The sequence below is a fragment of the Dasypus novemcinctus genome, chromosome 22 (genome assembly GCF_030445035.2).
Source record: "Dasypus novemcinctus isolate mDasNov1 chromosome 22, mDasNov1.1.hap2, whole genome shotgun sequence".
Lineage (NCBI taxonomy): Eukaryota > Metazoa > Chordata > Mammalia > Cingulata > Dasypodidae > Dasypus > Dasypus novemcinctus.
The window spans coordinates 44,261,584-44,283,824 of NC_080694.1; the positions used below are offsets into that span (position 1 = coordinate 44,261,584).

Below are 22,241 nucleotides of genomic sequence, written 5' to 3' on the forward strand. Positions count from 1 at the left end.
TTTATAAGTGCAATCTAAAATGTCTGAAGATTTCAATGTTTTAGTTAAATTTGTAAACAAAACCAAACTGAATTCAAATGGCTCTTAAAAGTAAAATCTGATAAAGTTTGCTAAATTTACAGACAGAAAAAGATTCATAAACTGAATTAAAGGCTAGAAATTGCATAACAAACTCCCTTCAAGTTTACCAAAAAATTCATCTCAGTGGAGAGAAGGTTGACTCCCAAAATATTTTTCAAAGACTCTTTTGGCTCACAGAGCTAAGGTGAAGGAATGAGGTAGGGTGGCTAGCTTTCCAACAGACTTTTCAAATTTCATAGAAGATATAAACCCAATCCTCAATCAGAGGATTTTTTAAGTACCTAGGTCTATATTTAATAAGCAAGATATTCCAGTATATACATATGAAAAGCTTAACAGTAAAACTAACCTAAAAATCACTGCTACTTAATACTATTAAAAGTTCAGGGAAAGAAATAATATTTACTGGGGGTTGTCTGAGATATCAACTGTCCATCCATTCCAGTAAGTAACCTAAAACTTCTCTAGGATTAAGCCAGACTATTTAAAGGCTAAATCCTGTACTCCATTTTTCTCTCCCTTCCCATTTAGCCTCATAGAACTTCTTTTAACAGCCTCTTTTATAGATATAATTGCGTCAACAGGCATGCATGTGCACTGGGAGAAACGAATCTATAAAACTTGGTGTTGGACATTTTTCATATAGCCAAAGACCCCATACACTGCATCACACAGTTCTTTCAGGACATCATACCAGGAAAAGTCACGTCTTTTCCTTAAGAGGCTTATGAATCAGGTAAGTCATCACATCTCTTCTTCTGTGTTGGCTGCTGGAAAGCCCAGAGACACCCAGAGCCTTCTGATCCACGTGTGGGTCTTCCTGGCCCACATTTCATAAACTGTTCTCTCTTTGACTTCATTTTACTCTCCCAAGGCTTGTTTAAATTTCAACAGATCACGTCTACTCATTTTATCTTGGTGTGTTTAAATGTATTAATAAGCATAAGCAAATAAGTATTGCATAAATCTCTTAAAACCATTCTTAGACTAAGTAATAGAATGCTTCCTGTAAAGAATTAACTGTAATTAATCTGAAAAAGGAAACTTAAAAGCCAAAGAGAAGCAATGGAGACAAGGAGTAAAGACAGAGCCTGAAATGACACGTTAAAGTGGAAGAATAACTATAAAAATGTGCTGATTTTGGGTTTTAGTCACTTTTAAAAAATGATTCATTGAAATAAATAAGGAGGCTGTATTATTTTGAATCGTCGCCTGGAAACAGTTCAGAAGGTGGGAGTGAGATAGATAGAGCCCGGGCAATCAGGAATTCTATAAACCTCTCCCCTTTTCATTGTTCTGTGCACATTTCACATTTCAAAATAGCTACGGGAACACCCATTTATATTTTCTGGGGTTTTAACTACAGGAAAACTTTAGTTATGGTAAGTCACATCTTGTTATATTTAAATTAATCCCACATTTGCTCAGGGAAGTCAAAACCAAGTTACAATGATGAGGGCCAGCCCATGGCCATCCCCTGCCGTCCTCACTCTTTTTGTGCAGGAAAATTCTTAAGGTAGTTCTTGTTCTTTAAATTCTCCAAGATGTCTCAACTAATGCACAATTATTGCCATGGGGCAAAAAATTGTTTTTGGCGAGCATTACTTCTAGTGACCAGTCAAGTTTTCTCAGTCACTGGAGAGACTTTTCCTCAGAAAAACCCCTTCCTTCCCTCATTCAGTGCACGGTGCTTCCAGATGGAGTTGATCCCTCTCCCAGTTCTAACCAGGGGATCTTCTTGATCTTTAAGTTAATTAGCAAACCGCATATGCCTGACCATAATGATAGGTTCGTATTACACAGCGTCAAGGAGACAATTTGGAGAGACTTCTGGGAAAGAAAGAAAGCCAAACATGGCAGCAGATGTAGCTCAAGCAGTTGAGCACCTGCTTCCCACATATGAGATCCCGGGTTCAATTCCTGGCCCTGGTACTTGAAAAAACAAACAAACAAACAAAAAAAACAAGCTTTCTCTCTCTTCCACTAGACGTGATGGTGTAAAGATTTAACAGCTGTGGCTGCTCTAATTGTCTCGAGAATGCCAGTATCTAATGGAAATACCACATCCAGCATGATTTAGGACTAACCCAAAGGAAGGAGAGCCTTGGGGCTAGCAGAGTGAATCAGGTGGGACACGAAACAACTCTTGCCCATAAACCTTTCAGTTAATTGAGTTAATATACTTATTTTTGCTTTTGTCAATTGCATCACTTATGCTACCTAAAACTATCCAGAGTTCTACTTAATTTTGCCTTCCTGCCTGCCATCGGCAAATTTTTCTGAAATTGTTTTCTGTTTCTCTGTATCTCTTCTAACCAATTTATATGCACCGTACTTATTTGCATTATTTCCTTCATTCTTGTATCCCCTTTCCTTTCAAAAATTTATGCTGTAACTAGGTGAATTTTTTCCTTCTCTTGCTCTAATTCTTTGACAGTGAGCTTCAGACAGTTACCTGAAGCCTGCTAGGGACAGGCGAGGAATTCTGTAGAAACCTGCTTGTTGAAAATAAAAGAGGGCATGCTGACGTCCTTTTCACATGTTCTGTATTGCTCTTCCCAACTCTACAGAAAGTCCTCCAAAGGGGAGAATACACAATCCAGTTTTTAGGGCATCTATGCCTCCATATCAGAATCCCCGGGGATGCATGTTACAAAGCAGCATGCTGGGTGTTTTCCTAGCCTTTAAATCGTAATCGCTAGCCTGGTCATCTCTGTTTTAACAAACTCCCCGTGGGATTTATACGCACAGGAAATCTTGTAAACTCCTACCCTAGGTTTACATTGTCAGTGGGGAAATTACCCAGGTAATGGTTTTCTATCCTTGTGAAAAATTCCATTCCCCCAATTTAAAGATTATGTATCTGCTTTCAAATGTAAGAAGATGAATAATTACAGTCATGGGGGGATGCCACCTAATTGGAGTTGGAGGAGGTATACAGAAAACTGAAAGCGTTTTTAAAATGCCAAAAGCATTCATTTCGAAGGTCTTTCTTTGTCTTCATCAATTGTTCATAATCTCGGCTTCATGTTAGTTTTATGAAATGCTGATGTCTAGAACACACTCTAAAAGGGTGAATTCAGAATCTCATTGCAGGGCAGTGTTGGATAGGAGCTAGTTAGACAAAGACTATAGAGAAGATTATTTTCAAGATTTTGGAGGCAAAGCTAATTATTAAGAAACCATTAGAGCTGAAAATAACACAAAAGAAGTAAAAAAAAAACTGTATTGAACTGGAGATCCTATTATATTTCTCTTACTATAATCCCTATTAGCATCTCCAAAATACCTCTTGCCTCCTACACTCTTAAGGCATATTTCGTAGTACACTAATTAATATATCCTAATTTCTTGAAGGCATAATCACACCAGAAACAAGTTTTATATTTTTGATGAATACTCTCATCCAATGACATTCGTGTCACTGAAATGTATCTTTAATTCACTATACCCATGTTAGCTGGCAGAGGCAAAGAGTCACCCTCTCTCAAATCCTTCGCAGAAGTCTGAGGGTGTTAGATGGATAGAATTTCTGCCAAGGACCTAATGACCTTAATGAGTTCATCAATGTAGGCAAAGAAACCGCACAGAATTCGCAAGTTTTTCCTGTCTCCTGGTGTCAGAATGTCACAGCATTGCAGCTGAGCCGTGGCTCGATTAATTGATTCAGAATGATTCCTGTTGAGTAATTGTCTTCTCTCAGGGAATGCCAAAGCTATCTGCAAGTACCTGTCACTTTATATCAAGAATGAATTATGCTTTATAATGGGTTCAGGTGCACATGTAAATTGGCTGTCAGAAAATCCTTGTGTGTGCTAATTCAGTGAAATCATGTCATTCAGATGATGGAAACAAAGGAGCAGGGGAGTGACGAGAGAGACACTGCTGATGAGGAAAACAATGTCAAATAACTGCCACGGATTTATCGTTCCTCCAGAGGGGTAATTAGCAGCCCCCCGGAAATATTCTGGGACTTGGGAATGATGTTATGATGGAAAGACAAGCTAGAAAACCCTCGTGTACTATTGGTGTGAACTGATTACAGCCAATTGTCAGGACATGTACCGAGAGGTAATCTTTTGTGGGACCTTTGACCCAGCAATTTCCACTTCTAAGAATTTCCTCCGAGGAGGTAGTAGTACAAGCCTAAAAAGCCAATGCACACAGGTGTTCACTATGATAATGTTCAGACTAGTAAAAACTGAGAAACAACATGAATATTTAGAGCAGAGGACTATGGATAGAACATGGAGGTATAACGATATTATGGAAACAGTAAAAATGATGATGTGGATTTATATGTAGGTGTCGACATGGAAAGATGTCCAATGTATGTAATTGATTGCAAAAAAACAATTTTGTAGAGTGGTATATAAAGTTATGCTACATATCTATAAAATTATAGGCATGTAACTGTATGTATAAAAAACATAGAAATGTCTGAAAGTATTCATTGGAATTTTATTAATAGTTTTCTCTGAATGGGGAGGTCTGGGGGAGATTTTCAATTTCTTCATTGTACTTTTCCATGTTTCTTGAATTTTTACAATGAATATCCAGTATTTGAAAAAAATAATACAGCTATTGTAAAAGAGAAATCGTAGGAAATTTTATGTGAGTACAGATAAGGCTGAGGAATTTGAAAAGGTGTCTTATGATTACACCTTCATTTCAGAGATGATGCTAATGGTGATGATGGAGGAAGCGCACAATAATCATGTACGAGAGCAAAAACACTAATTTACAATTTATTGGGAGTAGCAATAGGCACCGTGAGTTGCAGGAACAATAGACAACCCTCCCTGAGGAGCGGACTGGAAACTGAAATTCAACAAAACAAGCACAGATGCATTTGTAAGCGGATCACTTTGGGGAGATTAAGGCCACTTTTGTGAAGGAAATAGTCCATGGCAACCGAGAAACGTGATGTTAGAGGAACAAACAGGGTTGATCACCATTCAGGAGAGTTTATCTTGGCCGGGAAAAGAGCTTTCCAGAGGAAATGAATGTGAGAGGTGAGTTTAAAAGTGTGAGGTAGACAGCTTGTTGGAGGGGAGGCCAAATCGAATATTTCACAGAGCCCGAAGGAAGAATATTTTTGCCTCAGGATTTCCAAAGAATAAATGTGAAATGTATCTCTATTACATGGTGACTGCCAAAGTCAGCAGCTTAGCTCTGTCAGGCAGTCATACTTTCTTTAAAATGCTTTGGCAGGTACATTATGTAGAAACTACTGTTAAGAGAGATCACCCCCGGAAAAATCACATAAGCAAACCCTTTGGGAAGCCGGCGTTGTCTCTTTCAGATCACAGAGATAGTTCTGAATGCAGAGCCGGAGCAGTAGGGTACACCCATCTTACAGGTAGGCCAGATTTTAGCTACTTAACGTGATATTATTTTGAGGTTGAAAAGAAGGCTATTCTCTTCCCCAAACTATTCCCCATCGGTCCTCTGCTTGAGTTAAATTCCTTTAAATAATCATCTCTTTAGAGCTCTGTTGTTGCATCTCTAAACAAGGGTCAACAAAATCGCTATCTATCAGCCAGGAATGACTTAGCACAGATCCTTTTATCAGAGAATAAAATACCAAAGGACTGGAATACAATATCGATATTTTGGTGGAATTGTCTGGTACTGGCCAGTGCTTTGGGTGATGTGTGGCCAGGCCTGTAGGGCATACCATCATGGGAAGTAGGTGCAGGCAAGACCACTTTTACCTGCTTTTACCAATAAAATGCTGCAGAAGGGGGAGACGATGCAGCTCCGTGGTTGGCACCTGCCTCCTATGTGCAAGGTCCTGGGTTCAAACCCTGGTATCTTTTTTTTTCTATCTGGTGGTGTCATTGTCTTTTCAGTACGTCACCTCGCCACTCAGGGGCCTGCACCTCTGCATGATGCAAAGGAGTGTGTGCCTCATCGTGCAGGTCTGATAAATCTTTTTTCTTTTTTTAACCAGGAGGTCCCTGGGATCAAACCCAGGTCCTCCATATGGTGAACGGGAGCTCAATTGCTTGAGCCACAGCCACTTCCTCCTGGTATCGTCTTTGAAAAAGAAAATGCAGCCAAAGTGATGTCATGCTACTTCTGAGCTTGGAAGAAACTGAGAAGCTTCCCCTTTTGTACTCCCTGGGGAAGCCAGCTGCCATCCTGAAAAGGATACTAAATGATGAGACACCGTGTGGAGAGAAAGAGGCCACACGGATTAGCACCAAAGTCCAGACACGAGATGGAAGCCTTCTGGGGCCTTCCAGCCATGAGCTGCCGGTTGAATACAATGGAGCAGGTGGCCCCAGGTCCCAGGAAACTGGAGAACACCCAGCTGGGTGTGCGGATTTCTGACCTATGGAATGGTGAGAAACAGGAAGGGTTTGTTGCACAAAGCCAACGGGGCAGTTCCTTAGGCAGCATAGATACCCGATACATGCAGCCGCTCTGACCTGCTTTGCAGGTGGGCAAAGCAAGCCTCAATGCCCAGAGAAAGCCTGTAGCAGAGAAATGCAGGTTCCAGCAGATGGAGGTCGTGCTAGTGTGTACAGCCTGGCAAGGCAGGGGGCTGCAGCAGGGTGGTGATGTCTCTCGTGTCTGGATACCCTTCCTTCGTCCCAAGCCTCCCTGCCCACACCTGTGGACAAATGCACCTCCGACCCTTTCCTCTTAGTCCAGGGGCCTTAGTCGATCTCCACTGCTCTGTCGTCCAAACTTAATTCTTCTGCCTGGCCAGCTCGGGTCTCAGTGTTCCTGGGCAAAGTCCTGCTTCCCTAGAGCGTAAAATCTGTTTTCTCCTCATGTCTGATCCCGAGAAGCTTCTAAATTGCCCACTTCTTTCCTAAAACATTTGACATTTCTATGCCAACACATAGAAGGAAGAGTGAGTACTTATATGAAGTACCGTATTGAGAAATGTGGACTGTGAGCGCATGGGTGTGCGAGTGTGTAAGCATGTGGGAGTGTTGAGAGTATGTGTGACTGCACACATGAGTGTGTAAGTTCAAGTGTGTGTGAGCAAGGATGTCTGGGTGAGAGAAAGCGGGTGTGTGTGAGTGTGACTGTGTGTGTGAGAGTGTTTGTGTGTGTTGTCAGAACAGAGGATTCCAAAGAAAAGAAGCCATTCCCTTTTCTCACGAGGTTCAAAGTCCACAAAGAGAGAGCCAGCAGCCAACCGAGACACAGCAACCACCCGGCAACATCACCAAGGTGAAATCGTCCTGTAAATGTGCTGTCGTGATGTGTAAAAAGTCGCATTTCTCCATCTAAGACGGAACATCTGCGAGCTTCTTGTTTTCCTCTCGGTGGTGATGAGGTCATCTGGAGAACCAGGTCGCCCTGGTGAGCAAACACGCGTCAGTGAAAGCTGGCTGGAGAGAGCAAGGACGGTGATTCTGTGACCCAAGAACAGTTTTCTCTTGAGCAGAGCTCATTCGACCACATTACGTTCACAATGGTTTTAAATTTACAAAGTGCACTCACTGGCGTGATCCTAAGCACAGCATTCGAACCAGAGATTTCCCTAAGGGAAATGGGAGCCTGAGATGTGTGGCGAGTGTCAGGGAAAAGGCCTGGAGGGGGTTTACATGCAAAGGATTTCAGCCAGGAGACTTCTGCCGGATTCATCTCCTTCCATAGCATGAGAACCTGTGAGGGTATGAGGCCCGAGGTTCGATCCCTGGTACCTCTAAAAACAAAACAAACGAACGAAAAATCCAACTCTCCTTGGGGAGCAGATGTAGCTAAGGGTTGAGTGCCTGCTTCCCATGTGCAATATCCTGGGTTTGATTCCCAATACCTCTGATAGATAGATAGATAGATAGATAGATAGATAGATAGATAGATAGATAGATAGATAGATAGATAGATAGATAGATATAGACAGATAGATGATTCTGTGACTTTTTGGGCACTGGTATAGTTCAATGGTTGAGACCAGCTTCCCATTTTTGAGGTCCTGGGTTCAATCCCTGGTCCCAGTTCCTAAAAACAAACAAACAAATAAACAAAAAACCTATGTGGCTGGGGAGCAGATGTAGCTCAAGTGAATGGGCGACTGCTTCTCATGTATGAGGTCCTGGGTTTGATCCCTGGTACCTCCTAAAAACAAAAACAAATGAGAAAACTAATTCTCATTGGAGAGTGAATTTAGCTCAGTGGTTGAGCACTTGCTTCCCATGTATGAGGTCCTGGGTTCAATTCCTGGTATCTTAAAAAAAACACTAAGAGGCTGGGTTGGAAATTAACTATTACTGGATCATCGTCTTGATTAGATGATCAAGCTCTGTCACAGTCAATTTAGTATTCTTTATCAGGTCATTGGGCAAAATTATAAGATTTATGTAAATTTTAAAAAAAAAAAACAGTTCTGATAAAATGTGGAAACAACCCTAGCAGCCATCAACAGTTAAACAGATGAACAAAATGTAATATAAACACACTATGGCAGGAGTTCTTAACCTTTTTTGTTCCATGAACCCCTTTGCCAGTCAGGTTGTTACCGGATTTTATTTAGATTCTTGGCTATCCTGTAGAAATGAATTTCAAGAACATGCCAGGTGAGTTAGGTCAGTAATTTATCCAGGTAGGGAGGGAAGAGAATTGGGAGACAATAACAGATCAGGGGTCCCAGGTAGAGAGGAAGGGGGTGAAAAGTGATAAAGAGGGCTGATTGACAAGCTGCAGTTCCCCATTATAGGTTATAAATCCCCAGGTTTACTTGTGTGGCCACATGGCAGAGGAAAAATGGCGAGAATGGCACGCAGAGGGCAGGAACGGGTCCAGAGGCAAGAGAGCAGGGCGAGAGCACTCAGGCCTTGCAGTCTGCTTTACAAACTATTAATTATTCCACCCCTTTGCTAATGGCAGGGGAGGGGTTCCAGCTGCTTGCTCTTTTGACTGATCTCCCCACCTATCAATCCCCCAATGAGGGCCCAATGATAAAGTCCTTGGGGAATATCCAGGGCTTCTCCTTGCTCCTAGAAGAAGTCTTTGTTCCGGAGAGCAGCATCCTGTGGGTGGGGTCTTCCAGCAGCCACCTTGGGGTTACTGATGTCCACGTGGACTCTCTGCCAGGTTCCAGATCTGTCTATTAATTCCTTGTCTTACTAACCTGCTTCACGCCCCCCTCAGAGAGTTTACACCTTTAATCTTAAAGGGTTGCTGAAGGAAGATGATCTTTCTTCTGTAGCTACTTTCTGCTGGTTAGGGGTCATAGGCCCTACTGACAAGGTGTAAAACCCTGCTATTCTATCTCTATTGGAGGAAGACACATCTGGCATCCTGTGTGAAGCTGGATGAGTCCCCACATGGCTAAGAAGATGTTGATTCTGGAAGAAATAAACTTAGTTAGACTTTTGAGACTATATGGTTTTACTAAGAGGACACAGGAACACAGAAGTAGAAAAGGCTAGGTGACTGCAAAGGCTGCATTTTCCCAAAGTTGATGGGAAAAAGTATTTTTCCTTCAGTAGAATGGGAAGAAGCATTTCCCTTTTTAGTTAAGCTATAGGAGATGAAAACAGACAAGGATTTTTAAAGGGATGTCTGGTTTTCCCTCCCTCTAGAAATAGGCAATTGGGCTGGAGTTAGAGGGAATGGCTGACTTTGACACAGACACTACTTAGCTTTTTCTCTTGAAGTGGTATTTCAGGCCGTCCAATGACTGACATTCGTATATCCCATCAGGTGCTTCTGGTGATCTGGCACTTCCTTGGGTATCTGGCTTCTTTCAGGATTAGTGCACCAATGTGGACATTCCTTTAACTTTAATAAGTGCTAGGAGGGAGACTTGGGCTAAGCACCTTCTTTAATTACTTAGAAAGTGAAGTTTACCAGAACTTTTAACATGTTTAATATTCTCCTGCATGTGATTTAGAATAGAAAATATAGGTACAGTACTTAATACTAATTAATGTACTACTCAATGCATAAGTTTCTCTTTGAACTGCAATTAATAGATTTAAGTGTTAGGTTTGCAATACCTTACATGTTATCTCTCCATGGGAGCAAGCTATAATGCCAATTGTGTTTAAGATCTACTCACAGTACTCTGTTGATCATGGCTCCACTCGGTATGTCCTTTACACAGTGAGCAAGCTGCAACACTGTTGACCCTAGAGAGAAGCTAGGAAAGTAGTTTCCAGTATTGCACAGGCCTGGTGCATAGCACTCTTTGGCACTATGAAACAGTGCCAGTCTGGAGGTGATATCCATTGTACATTTGGCTGTACCAAGCCATTGGTGGCTGCTGCAGGGGTTTGAAACTGCAACATAGTTTCCATTGACTTCAGGAGTACAACCAGAGATGTAGTAGATACTTTTATTGTTTAGGGGTCAGTGACCAACCTAGCCAATAACACACATGGAGAGGCAACCTGCAATGTATTGAAGACTTGGTTTGAATGCACAAGAGAGTTTGACAATGCTGAAGTCTATTTCTTGAAAAACTGTGCAAAGTTTCTCTGCTTTTCTAGCAATTAAATAAATTCTACTTGTGAATTATACATTAAATTCACTAGCAAGAAAGTATTGACTTTTAAAGACTCATTTTCAGGTTAACTTTCACCATCATCAATTTGTAACAGGTGAACCCCAAATCTGATTTTCTAGGCACAAGCAAGCTGACAAAGTTAAACACAGATTTTAAAGTTGAACACAAAGTTACGCACAGATTAATACAGAAGAATTTTATACCTTTAGCATTTCTAGAAACTCTTTGACCTTAATTGATAGCACATGAGATGTTTTTACTTTGAACACTATTCACACTTTTTATAGGCATGACTGAGTTTAAACTGAGAAGTTTGAGGTTTATTTCCTCATTTCTTTGAGGAGACATGACATGAAGTTTTTGAGCCTCAGATCTATCTCTTCTCTTTTTTTACACTGGTCTAACTGGAATCCAGAGTTTTATACAGAGGCTGCTCTTGGCTGTACCATGGCCATGTAGACCAGCAGTAGGCAGAATTTCCTCATTCCTGAGAAGATACTCCTGCAGGGAGTTTACTGGTGGGCTAGAGACTGCGCCCATTATTCTAGGAAGAATGAAGAAGCACCCTTTAGTCGATTGTTCTGGTGTCCCAGAGTCACAGTCTGACTAGAGTTCACCACTCCCTATAATTTGGAGCTGAGGCTCTGTCTCAGCACCCTGAGAAGTTTTATTGAGAGCCCGCCTGGCCCGCAGGCATCCCTGTGGGTGGACTAGGTCCTGGGCGATGTCTGATGCTTCCTCCGATCAATGTGCCCAAGCCAGATTGGTGGAAGGCTGAACAGTGGCCCCAAATCGAAGTGCCTGCGATGTCTGTCTCTCAGGGGATATTTGGCTGCTCTCTGAATGGATGGGCCCAAGGAATGGGAGCCATTCCATTTCCTGCTCTGGCACTCGGCACCCCTGACCATTACAGGGTCTGAGACCAACTGACCCAAACAGACATTCCTGAGTTAAATCTCAGGAAACATTTGGCTGCTCTCTGATTCCCGCCAGCCCAGGGAATCATGGAACCCCTACCACCGGGTGTTCCTGGGGCCGCCTGGACTTGGGAGACAGGCTAACTAGATTTCAACCCGAAGCTGCCAAGCCGAATTGTGCTTCTTTCTCCTATCCTTCCAGAAGTTTTAGATGCAGTCTTAGTTCTATGACTTTATTGTCTGATAGTTTCCCAGTTAAACCAGTCATCAAAAGGCCATTAAGTGATTAGAAGTTAATTGCTCTAGCTAACAGGCTTTGGGATCCTGAGGCAACAGCTTCCTTGCTAGACAAAGGCACTTTCCCAGTTTTACAGTTTTTTAAATATTCCAAAGCATCCTAACACAAACCTCAAAAAGAAATTCAGCAGCAATAAGAAGGGAAGGTAAAACATGGGTAAAGGTTAGAAATTGCAATGGTATCCTGGCCTGTGACCACCCTGGGGACAGGAACTCCCACAGCATCTATCCTGGCTCTGCCTGCCGCCTTCCTACTTCATTCCCCCGGGTAGCTGGATGTGGTCAGATAGGAAAGCTGCTTGCAAAGGCATGGACCCCAGAAGCCCTTGGCTCTCAGGCTCTTCATCACTGCTGTGCAACCCCTAGGGGACAGGTGGTAAAGGGCTATGGTTGCCAGCCCTGAGGGCAGAGCCTCCAGCTGCTAAAAGGTCTTGAAAGAGTGGTGCAGTGAGCTCCTGTCCTGTGCCCCAGCCCTCCCGACTGGGGTTAGATCTAACAAGGTGGGGCATGTGGTGCAGACACAGAGATTTTCTGAGCCCTAGCCCCTTCCCTCCTGGGATTACAAACTTTGGGGACTCATAGGCAAACCTGTTTAAAATAGAGAACCAAAGGAAAGCATTAAACAGGCTGTAGGCCAATAGTTTCATTCACCAATAAACTCCTGCCTGGCTCACCAAATATGTTACCAGATTTTATTTAGGTTCTTGGCTATGCTGTAGAAATGAATTTCAAGAGCACACCGGGTGAGTTAGGCCAGTAATTTATTCAGGTAGGGAGGGAAAAGAATTGGGAGAAAATAACAGACCAGGGGACCCAGGTAGAGAGGAAGGGGGTGAAAAGTGATAAAGAGGGCTGATTGACAAGCTGCAGTTCCCCGTTATAGGTTATAAATCCCCAGGTTTACTTGTGTAGCCATGTGGCAGAGGAAAAATGGTGAGAACGGCGCACAGGGGGCAGGAACGGGTTCAGAGGCAAGAGAGCAGGACGAGAGCGCACTCAGGCCTCGCGGTTTGCTTTACAAACTATTAATTATTCCACCCCTTTGCTAATGGCAGGGGAGGGGCTCCAGCTGTTTGCTGTTTTGACTGATCACCCCACCCATCAACCCCCTAGTGAGGGCCCAATGATAAAGTCCCTAGGGAAAGGGCTTTTCCTGGCTCCCAGAAGAAGTCTTTGTTCTGGAGAGCAGAATCCTGGGGTGGGGTCCTCCAGCAGCCCTCTTGGGGGTTACTGATGTCCACGTGGACTCTCTGCCAGGTTCCAGATCCATCTATTAATTCCCTATCTTACTAGCCTGTTTTAAGGTGAAAACCACAGACCCCTTCTCAGAATATAGCCGCAGATATTTATGACACTCACATCAGCAGTCTTTAAGTTTTAGGAATATTCAAGTTAATGTTTTATAAATTTCTCATCATTTCAATTCCTGATAGCCTAACACAGTTCAACATCTGATCAAATAGTAATTTTTGGCAAACATTTAGAAATCCAAATTTTCCCACAGCATCAAAAGAACTCTCTCTGCCACCCCTACCAACCTTTCTGCAGGCAGTTATCCACTGCACTCAAAAGAAGCTACATCAAAATCAAAGTCATACCAAGTCCATACTAGACTGTGTATTACTTAATACATATATCACACCCTCACCAACACGTCCCCACAAGAATAATGTTTTTTTGAATTTTCAATTCAAGCTCATGGACCCCTGGTTAAGAACCCCTGCACTATGGGATATTGTTCGGTCATAAAAAGAAGTGATGTTCTGATAGATGCTACAACCTGGATGAGCCTTGAAGACTAGTTATGCTGAAGAAGCCAGACCAAAAGGACAGATATTATAGGATTCTACTTAGATGAAATACCAAGAATCGGTTAATTCATAGAGACAGAACGGAGATAAGAGGTTGCCAGGAGCTGGGGGAGGGGAGAATGGGGAGTTTTTGCTAAATGGATATAGAGTTTCTATATCCAAAATATTTTGGTATTGGATAGTGACGATGACAGTATAACATTGGAAATGTAATTAATGCCACGGCATTGTGCACCAGGAATAGTTAAAATGGTGAGTTTTGTTATATACACATTACCCCAATTTTAGAAAATGGCTCTGAAAAGCAGGTCTTTTTTTTTTTTTAAGATAGTTATAAGGGAGAAAGAAGCTGTGTGAATTTCACATGTCTTTTAAGAAATGAATTCTAACTCTTCTGTATTAATCAGACTTTGGAGTCTTCCTGATGCCCCTTAAATGCTGAGGGTACCAAAGCCCTCAAGCAGCCACTGGCTTTTTCCCCTCACCAGATGTTTGCCTGGAAAGGAGGCTGGGGCTCGAGCAGAGCAGATATTGCAGCCTGCTCTGTCTAACACTGAGAGCTGTGACTAAGCTTTCCAAGGCATTATGGAAGATTCCTCAGAGCTAGGCGAAGAAACCTGGCTCAGGGCCATCTCGGGACGGCAGCGCACTTCCTTTGTAGAGCTGCATGATTTTGAGCCGGTCATGGGACTCTAAGCCTCCATTTCTCTCACCTGAGTAAAGGGGACAGCCATCGTGCCACCCTCTCAGAGGCGGTGCCCTGTGATCTTCTTAACACGGTGCCTGAGCCGTCGCCGCCCGCATTTAACAGCCACCGCTTTTGTCATCACCATAGTCTGCACAAGTAGGGAACCATCAGTGCCATCATGTGCTTTAAGAGGTCCTGGGAAGTTTCCCCACAGGGAGCGATTTCCCCAATCAGTCGGCTGTGGTTGCCCAAAGTCCCTCACTAGAGAACTTCTTTGGGTTCTTAAGAACTGTCCTTGGGAAGCGGATGTGGCTCAATGGATGGAGTGTCCACCTACCATATGGAGGGTCCAGGGTTCGATACCCAGGGCCTCCTGACCTGTATGGTAAGCTGGTCCATGAACAGTGCTGCCACGCAAGGAGTGCCATTCCATGCAGGGGTGCCCCCCCATGGGGAACCCCACACGCAAGGAGTGTGCCCCCCAAGGAGATCCACCCTGTGTGAAAAGGTGCAGCCTGCCCAGGAGAGTCACTGCACACACAGACAGCTGATGCAGCAAGATGACGCAACAAACAGAAACACAGATTCCCAGTGCTATCTGACAAGAATGCAAGCAGACACAGAAGAACACACAGCAAATGGACACAGAGAGCAGACTATGGGGGGGGTTGGGAAGGGGAGAGAAATAAATAAATCTTAAAAAAAAAAAAAGAATTGTCCTTGATGGAAATTACAACACGGCATTGAAGCGGATTGGTTTAGGGAATGAGAAGACGAATCTGGGACCTGGCAGAAAATCACGTCTGTGAGACACGTGGCTGTGAGACACGTGGCCGTGGAATGCACCTGGAACCCCACCCCTCAGGGAAAGACCCCCACAACAAAGGCTGCTGGAGGAAGGGGCCTTGTCATGGGTAACCAGTCAAAACTGCAAACAGCTGGGGCTCCTCTACCAAATATTAACTAGGGAAGGAGTAGTTAGTTAATGGTTTAAAAAACAACTGCACAAGTTCTTTCTGCCTACACCAGCCCGCAAGTACACCTGGGACTAATACTCTGTAATTCTCTCCTACGTCTATGCTCTTCTCTCATTTCCTTAATAAACTACTGGCTTAACTGAACTGGCATGTTCTGAAATCCTTTTATGTAACAGAGCCAAGAACCTAGAGGAATCCAGCTACGGCATCTCCAGAAGGATCCTGTCCTGCCCCGTACCCCAGAGGTGATGGATTGGCCTCCGAACCACGCGCCACTCTGGTCTGCGGTCCTGGGCTCTCCGTGGCACACACACGTGACTCTTAGGGTGTGTCGTGTGCATGGGCATTGTGGTGGGGCACAGCCTTCCTGGATAAACAGATGCATAGCACCGTGTCATTCAGGGATGTCTAACCTGTGCATCCAAAAACGGGGCTTCGGGAGCTCCGAAAGTCCCTCGGAATTAGATGCAAAATTGCCTTGTGCAGCGGTACCTGTTTGGAGCCAGAAGATGCATAGCGTTTGCTGGACTCTCCAAAGGCTCTGTGCTTAAAGGGACAGCAACCTGGAGCCACCCTCCACACCCTCTTTCCAGCATAGTGGGTTCGCCCCGGGTGGTTTCCGCCCTGGGACCTGGGACAGCCCTAAGGAGAAGCAAAACATGGATCAGTAGTAGAAAACGCCGAGTCCTGGGTGCCCTGAAATCTCAGTGAGTGAGAAGAGCCAAATCAAACCCTGCTGACTCAACAACTGGCTTCTGGAAGCTGCCCTGGGGCGCATGCAGACAGAGGGAAAACAATAACTTGGAGGTGGTGGCGGGGGTGAGAGGGAGGCGCCAGGGGACCCTGTCCTGGGCAGCAGGGGGCTGCTCAGTAGGCCCAGCTATCTTTACGTCACAGGGGTTCTTGACCAGGGGTCCATGGGCCCCCAAGGGGTCTGTGGAAAGATTTCAGGGGGTCCATGAGCTTGAATTGAAAATGGAAAAAAACAGTATTCTTGTGGGAATGTGTTGGTGCGGTATCATATAGTTATCAAATAATACACAGTATAGCGTGGACTTAATAAGGGGTCCATGGTTTTCACCTGACGGGCAAAGGGGTCCGTGGAAGAAAAAAGGTTAGGAACCCCTGCTTTATGATCTTACAGCAATTCCTTCATCTACAAATGAGATCAGAGATTCCTCCCATCTGTAGGAACTAGAGGTTCCTTAAAGTTTCTTCCAATTCGAAAATGAAATGATTTCTCAAGTTTTCCTCACTCAGTAGTACTTGCCCAAGAGGAAAACCTGGTGGGGCCAGTTTTTGGGGGGCTTGAAGTTTATGTGTTTTGCAGGCAGTGTGGCCAGATGATAAAATACGGGATGCCGCATTGAATTTGAATTTCAGAGGAACGACGCATAATTTTTTAGCGTTAAGTATGTCTCAAAAATCTCATGGGTAGAGGTGGAGGCGTCTTCGGGACATGGAGCTGCCCTGGATGGTGCTTCAGAGGTAATCACCAGACATTGTAAATCCTCACAGGGCCTACATGATGGAATAGAGGAGAGTATGGGCCATGATGTGAACCAATGTATATGAGGTGCAGAGGTGCCCAAAGATGTACTTACCAAATCCAATGGATGTGTCATGATGATGGGAACGAGTGTTGTTGGGGGGGGGGGAGAGGGGGGGTGGGGGGGTGGGGTTGAATGGGACCTCACATATATATTTTTAATGTAATATTATTACAAAGTCAATAAAAAAAAAATTAAATTAAAAAAAAAAAAATAAAAGTGATGGAAAGGGGAGCGGATGTAAAAAAAAAAAAAAAAAAAAAAAAAAAATCTCATGGGAGATACTTATACCAAATTTGACTTTAAGTAGTACTCGGATTTAACTGAGAGTCCTGGATTTTGATTCACTGAATCTGGCAACCCTATTTGAAGAGCACTCCACGTAAAAGAACAAAAAATTAAGTAAAAATGTGAGGATTTGTTAGGATAAGAAAAGAAATCAGAGCAAATTACCAGAACCCTGAAGATTTATATCCCTCTCTTCAGAGTCGTATTTGTGCAATGAACCCCTACACCTCCTGCTACTCAGTGATGTGGGCATTAAATTCGTGAGGTCCTGGCATCATGGCAAATCCAGATCTGCTAGGATGTTCACATTTTTTCTGAGGCTCTCTCTCTTGCTTTCCCTTGCTTCACTTGGTTTTCAAGGCATTTTTCAAATTATACAATTGGGCATTTTTGTAACTCAGTCTCTTCATCCTTTGATTTTTTTAAAACTCTCTTTTCTCCGTTCTGGGGGTTGGTTTTTTAGCACTTCAATTTCACATCAAAACAGACCTCAAATAATGTTTATAGAACAGTATAAGCTTTCCAGATTAATACTATTTTAGAAACATATTGTTCTCTTAACAATATGGGTAACTGGTACCTTTCTAGCTTCCATATATCATTACGCCTGAAAGGAGAAACAAGGAAAACATATTTTTCTTTCAAATAAGGAAAGCTTTTATAGAAATGTTTGATTTTGACTGTAGCCTATAATATATAAAAATGTGCATATATACACACATATCTGTATATATGTAATATACTTTTGAATGCTGTGCAGAATTATCTTAAAAGCACAACCATTTTGCCAAATTGGATGACTAGCAGTAAATCAATCAATATAGGAAAAAAGTGTTCTGTCATAAACATGCATACAAAATTTCTGTGTGACAATTCTGTGATGAAAATGAGAGCCACTGAATGTACATGTTGAATGGATTGTACAAAGCATGGGACTGATAACACAGGGAGTCCAGTGGTGGAAAATGGACTGGGATTAACAGAACAATTATGAGAATGTTCTCTTATGAACAATAGCAAATATATAATACTTTTACAGGATGTTAATAATTGGGTGGGGGAGGCAGATTTGGCTCAGCTGATGGAGCATCTGCCTACCATATAGGAGGTTCAGGGTTCAAACCCATGGCCTCTTGACCCGTGTGGTGAGCTGGCCCATGCGTAGTGCTGATGCACACAAGGAGTGCCATGCCATGTAGGGGTGTCCCCTGCATAGGGGAGCCCCACACACAAGGAGTGTGCCCCAAGAAGAGCTGCCCAACGCGAAAAAAGTGCAGCCTGCCTAGGAGTGAGGCTGCATACACAGAGAGCTGACGCAGCAAGATGACACAACAAAAAGAGACACAGATTCCCAGTGCCGCTGACAAGCAGACACAGAAGAACACACAGCGAATGGACACAAAGAACAGACAAAGGGGGATGGGGGGCAGAAAAATAAATTAAAAACAATAATAATAATCGGGTGGGTTAGGGGAAAATACCAAATGTTAGATATGGGCTATAGTTAATAGTATTATTTTGATAATGCTATTTCATAGTTTGTAGTAAATGTTTCATAACACAGCAAGGTGTGGGTGGTGGTGAGATAGATGGGAGCCCTGTATGATGATATGCATGTTTGTTTTGTCAGTTCACAACTTTTACTATACATACTTATTGTTTATGTGTGTTCATGTATGAATGATGTACTTCAATACAAAATTTGTAAATGAAACAATTTCCATGCACTGAAATCTATGTATATTTAAAATATTGTATATGATCATGCATGGAACATATTTCATTGTTCTTCATTTTGAACTTAAATCATTAGATTCAGTTTTTTAAACTGAAAGAAGATATTTTTGAGGGTTAATATGAGCAATGAGGGGGACACAGTAGGAGAATGTAGGACAAGTAAAGTGGAGCATGGATTAAGCATCAAGAAATGAAATCTTCCAAGGGTTGCTAAATTTGGATTGAAGTGCGCTAGCCAAATGTGTCCATCTATTTAACCATTTTTGAAAAATGGTTTAAAATGAGCTGTGCATTGTATTAATGGATGCACAGTGGCCATTGAATCAAGTAATTCGCCATTCTGGAGATACCAATCCCATAATGTCATAATTTGTGTAGCCATTTACTTTCTTTTTCCAAAATATTTGAGATACGACATTGACACGTGTGTGTGTAAATGTGTAATGATGGCGGTGGTACCGCCAGTCTATGTGTGTGAGTCTGTGGTGATAGTGGTTGTAGTATTGTGTGTGTGTGTGTGTGTGTGTGTAAGCAGGTGGTGTATGGATACATGTCATGTCTGTGGTGATGTGTGGTAGTGCCGGGTGTGTGTGTGTGTGTGAAGTGATAGTGGTTGTAGTATTGTGTGTGTGTGTGTGAGAAGTGACAGTGGTAGGGTAGGTGGTGAATACCACATAATTGCTGTAACTACCTTCAGAAGATGTGTCTTGCTTTTTATTGTATAAATCAACAATTACAGTTATGAATTACTAGTACTTTCTTTTACTGAAATATTTAACAAGGAGTAGAATTATATTAGTTTAATCTTCAATTCTCCTTTTCTTTTTGAAAATGCAATTAATTAAATGCCCAGTAGTTATTTATACTATTTTAAGGTTCTTACTTCTTTTTACTTTAAATTGGCTCATTTCTGTACAGAAATTATGCAGGTATCTTCTTTGTGTGTACATGTAATACCTGTGATTTTTTTCTTGGAATTGAATATGCAACTGCAAATGGAATTGTTATCCACAGGTATAGCTTTAGCTAGGGGAAGAAGAAAATAAATTTTGCATTACCAATGATTCTTTTCCTTATTGTCTGATACAAAGATTATAAGATTACTTAGAATACCCTCCTTTTCTTTTAGGAATATTCTCTCTTCTCTTGCTATGTTGCTGATAGATTTGTTCTTTCTTTGAAGGTAACTGTCCCAAGTTTGACTGGTTATTATTCAGTAGCCATTTGTTGTGGTTTAAGGTCATTGTATTTTCAAAACTCTTCTTCATTACAGTTATTCAGCCTTCCGTATAGCATATTCCCACTTTTTTCTCCAACTTTGCACAATGTATCCTAGCTTAAATTAGTTGTAGTGAATGATGCTTCACAGAAAGGCTTAGCCACATATTTAGCTGAAGACAGGAATGGCAGAATAAATTTTCCCCATCATTTGGAAGTATACAAAAGTCTAATTTGAAAGTAACTATTTGCACCCACAGAGATTTGTTATTTCAGTAATTGGTTTATTTAAAAATGCATTATATAGCAGGTGAACACTAAAATGAACACTACATTTAGCAATAACAGAAAGTGTCTATCCATCTTGAAAACGTGCAAGCTGCATCTTTTGTTTGTTTTCAGAGGCAGAGAAATTCAGAAATTTATAAATGGATCAAACTGTTTGAAGGGGTAGGAAAAAATAGTTAAAGAATCTGACAAATTTCACAGTCCTCAAATCGGAAAAAATGTTAAAGTTTGGTCATTCTAAGTTTAAGAGGACCTTCATCCATTTTTGATGTATTACTAAAACAATTTCTCTAGAGATAATCTGACAACTGAGTCATACTAAAGACACTCATATGCTAAGTCCCAGGCATATTACTGCTGGAGTGACTCCCTAGAGAAATTCAAGACAGTATGCACAAAGAGATATGTACCAGAATGTTCATGACAGCATTGAAAAAAAACATAAAAAATTGGAATGGCAACTGAACATAGATGTATAAAAACATTAAGGTAAATTCATGTAATGGAATATTATACAGAAAATATCCACAAACCAAATGGGTAAATATAACTCAATATCAGAACTATAATATTGAGGAGAAAAGCAAGTTACAGATAGTTATGCTCAATGTGATGCCAATTATATAAAGTTTAAAACAAGAAAAAAGCATTATTGCATACATATGCACATAAAGACTTGTAGTTAATGTGTAAAAAATGGGTGGGAAACCAAATTAAGGATAGTGGTTGTTCCTGAGGAGGAAGAGGGGAAAACAGGATCAGGTACATAGGCTGTGTTACCTGCATCTGTGAGATAGATAGATAGATAGATAGATAGATAGATAGATAGATAGATAGATAGATAGATAGATTTTTTTTTTTTAAATAAAAGAATAGCTGAGCAAGGCAGCTGACCAAAGAAAAATTGAAAAACAAAGTGGCGGTCTTATTACAAATGAATAAAAAATGAATAAATTAAAAATAATTGTTAAAGCGGATGCCATTGATAATAACAAGAAACTTAATTCTCATACACGTGATACAGTTGAGTTGAAGAAGATGACAGGACCCGTTTGTTGTCAAAAGAGAAGGAAAACTGCCAGGGACAGTGTTGACCCAGAGTGACGGAGAGATCCTGCAGCCATTTGGGTTAGAGAACGAATTTCCCAGCTGAGGTGGCTCTTTGTGTGTAAGGGAAATTCCGAAGTTAATATTCTTATTTGAGAGTGTTTAAAATTTTTGAGTTTTTTTAAGGTATTGAAGTTAGAGTTGTGATATTTGGTACTTTTGTTTAAAAATAATTGTCTAAGTATAAAATAACTGGAAATAGTTTTCTAAATTGTTAAAAATCAAAGGAATTTCTTTTCAACTTAAGCTTTAAAATTACAGTGGGCATATGTGGTCATCAACTATAAAGATATGAAGAAATGATCAAAATTTCCAAGGATGGGAAGCCAGTTTGGCTCAATGGATAGAGCATCCACCTACCACATGGGAGGTCCAAGGCTCAAATCTAGGGCCTCCTTGACCCATGTGAAATGCTGATCCGCTCAAGGAGTGCTGTGCCACGCAGGCGTGTCCCCACATAGGGGAGCCCCACACGCAAGGAGTGTGCACCTCAAGGAAAGCCGCCCCGCATGAAAAAAGTGCAGCCTGCCCAGGAGTGGTGCCACACACACGGAGAGCTGACACAGCAAGATGTCGCAACAAAAAGAACACAGATTCCCAGTGCTGCTAGCAAGAATACAAGCAGACACAGAAGAACACACAGCGAATGGACACAGAGAGCAGACAACTTGGGGGGGAGGGGAGAGAAATAAATAAATCTTTAAAAAAAAATTTCCAAGGATAAGGAAAATACCTTCGCATTCAAGATGTTAGAATATACATATTTTGAAGAGTTTGTCTCCACAACAAAGTGAACTTGTTTTTA

The 22,241-nt window shown here is 41.9% G+C and overlaps 1 pseudogene; it reads left to right on the forward strand.

Annotated features, from left to right (window-relative positions):
• The first annotated feature begins 6,307 nt into the window (after positions 1 to 6,307).
• LOC101413450 (1-phosphatidylinositol 4,5-bisphosphate phosphodiesterase gamma-1-like) overlaps positions 6,308 to 22,241 on the forward strand; it is a 48,345-nt pseudogene continuing 32,411 nt past the window's right edge.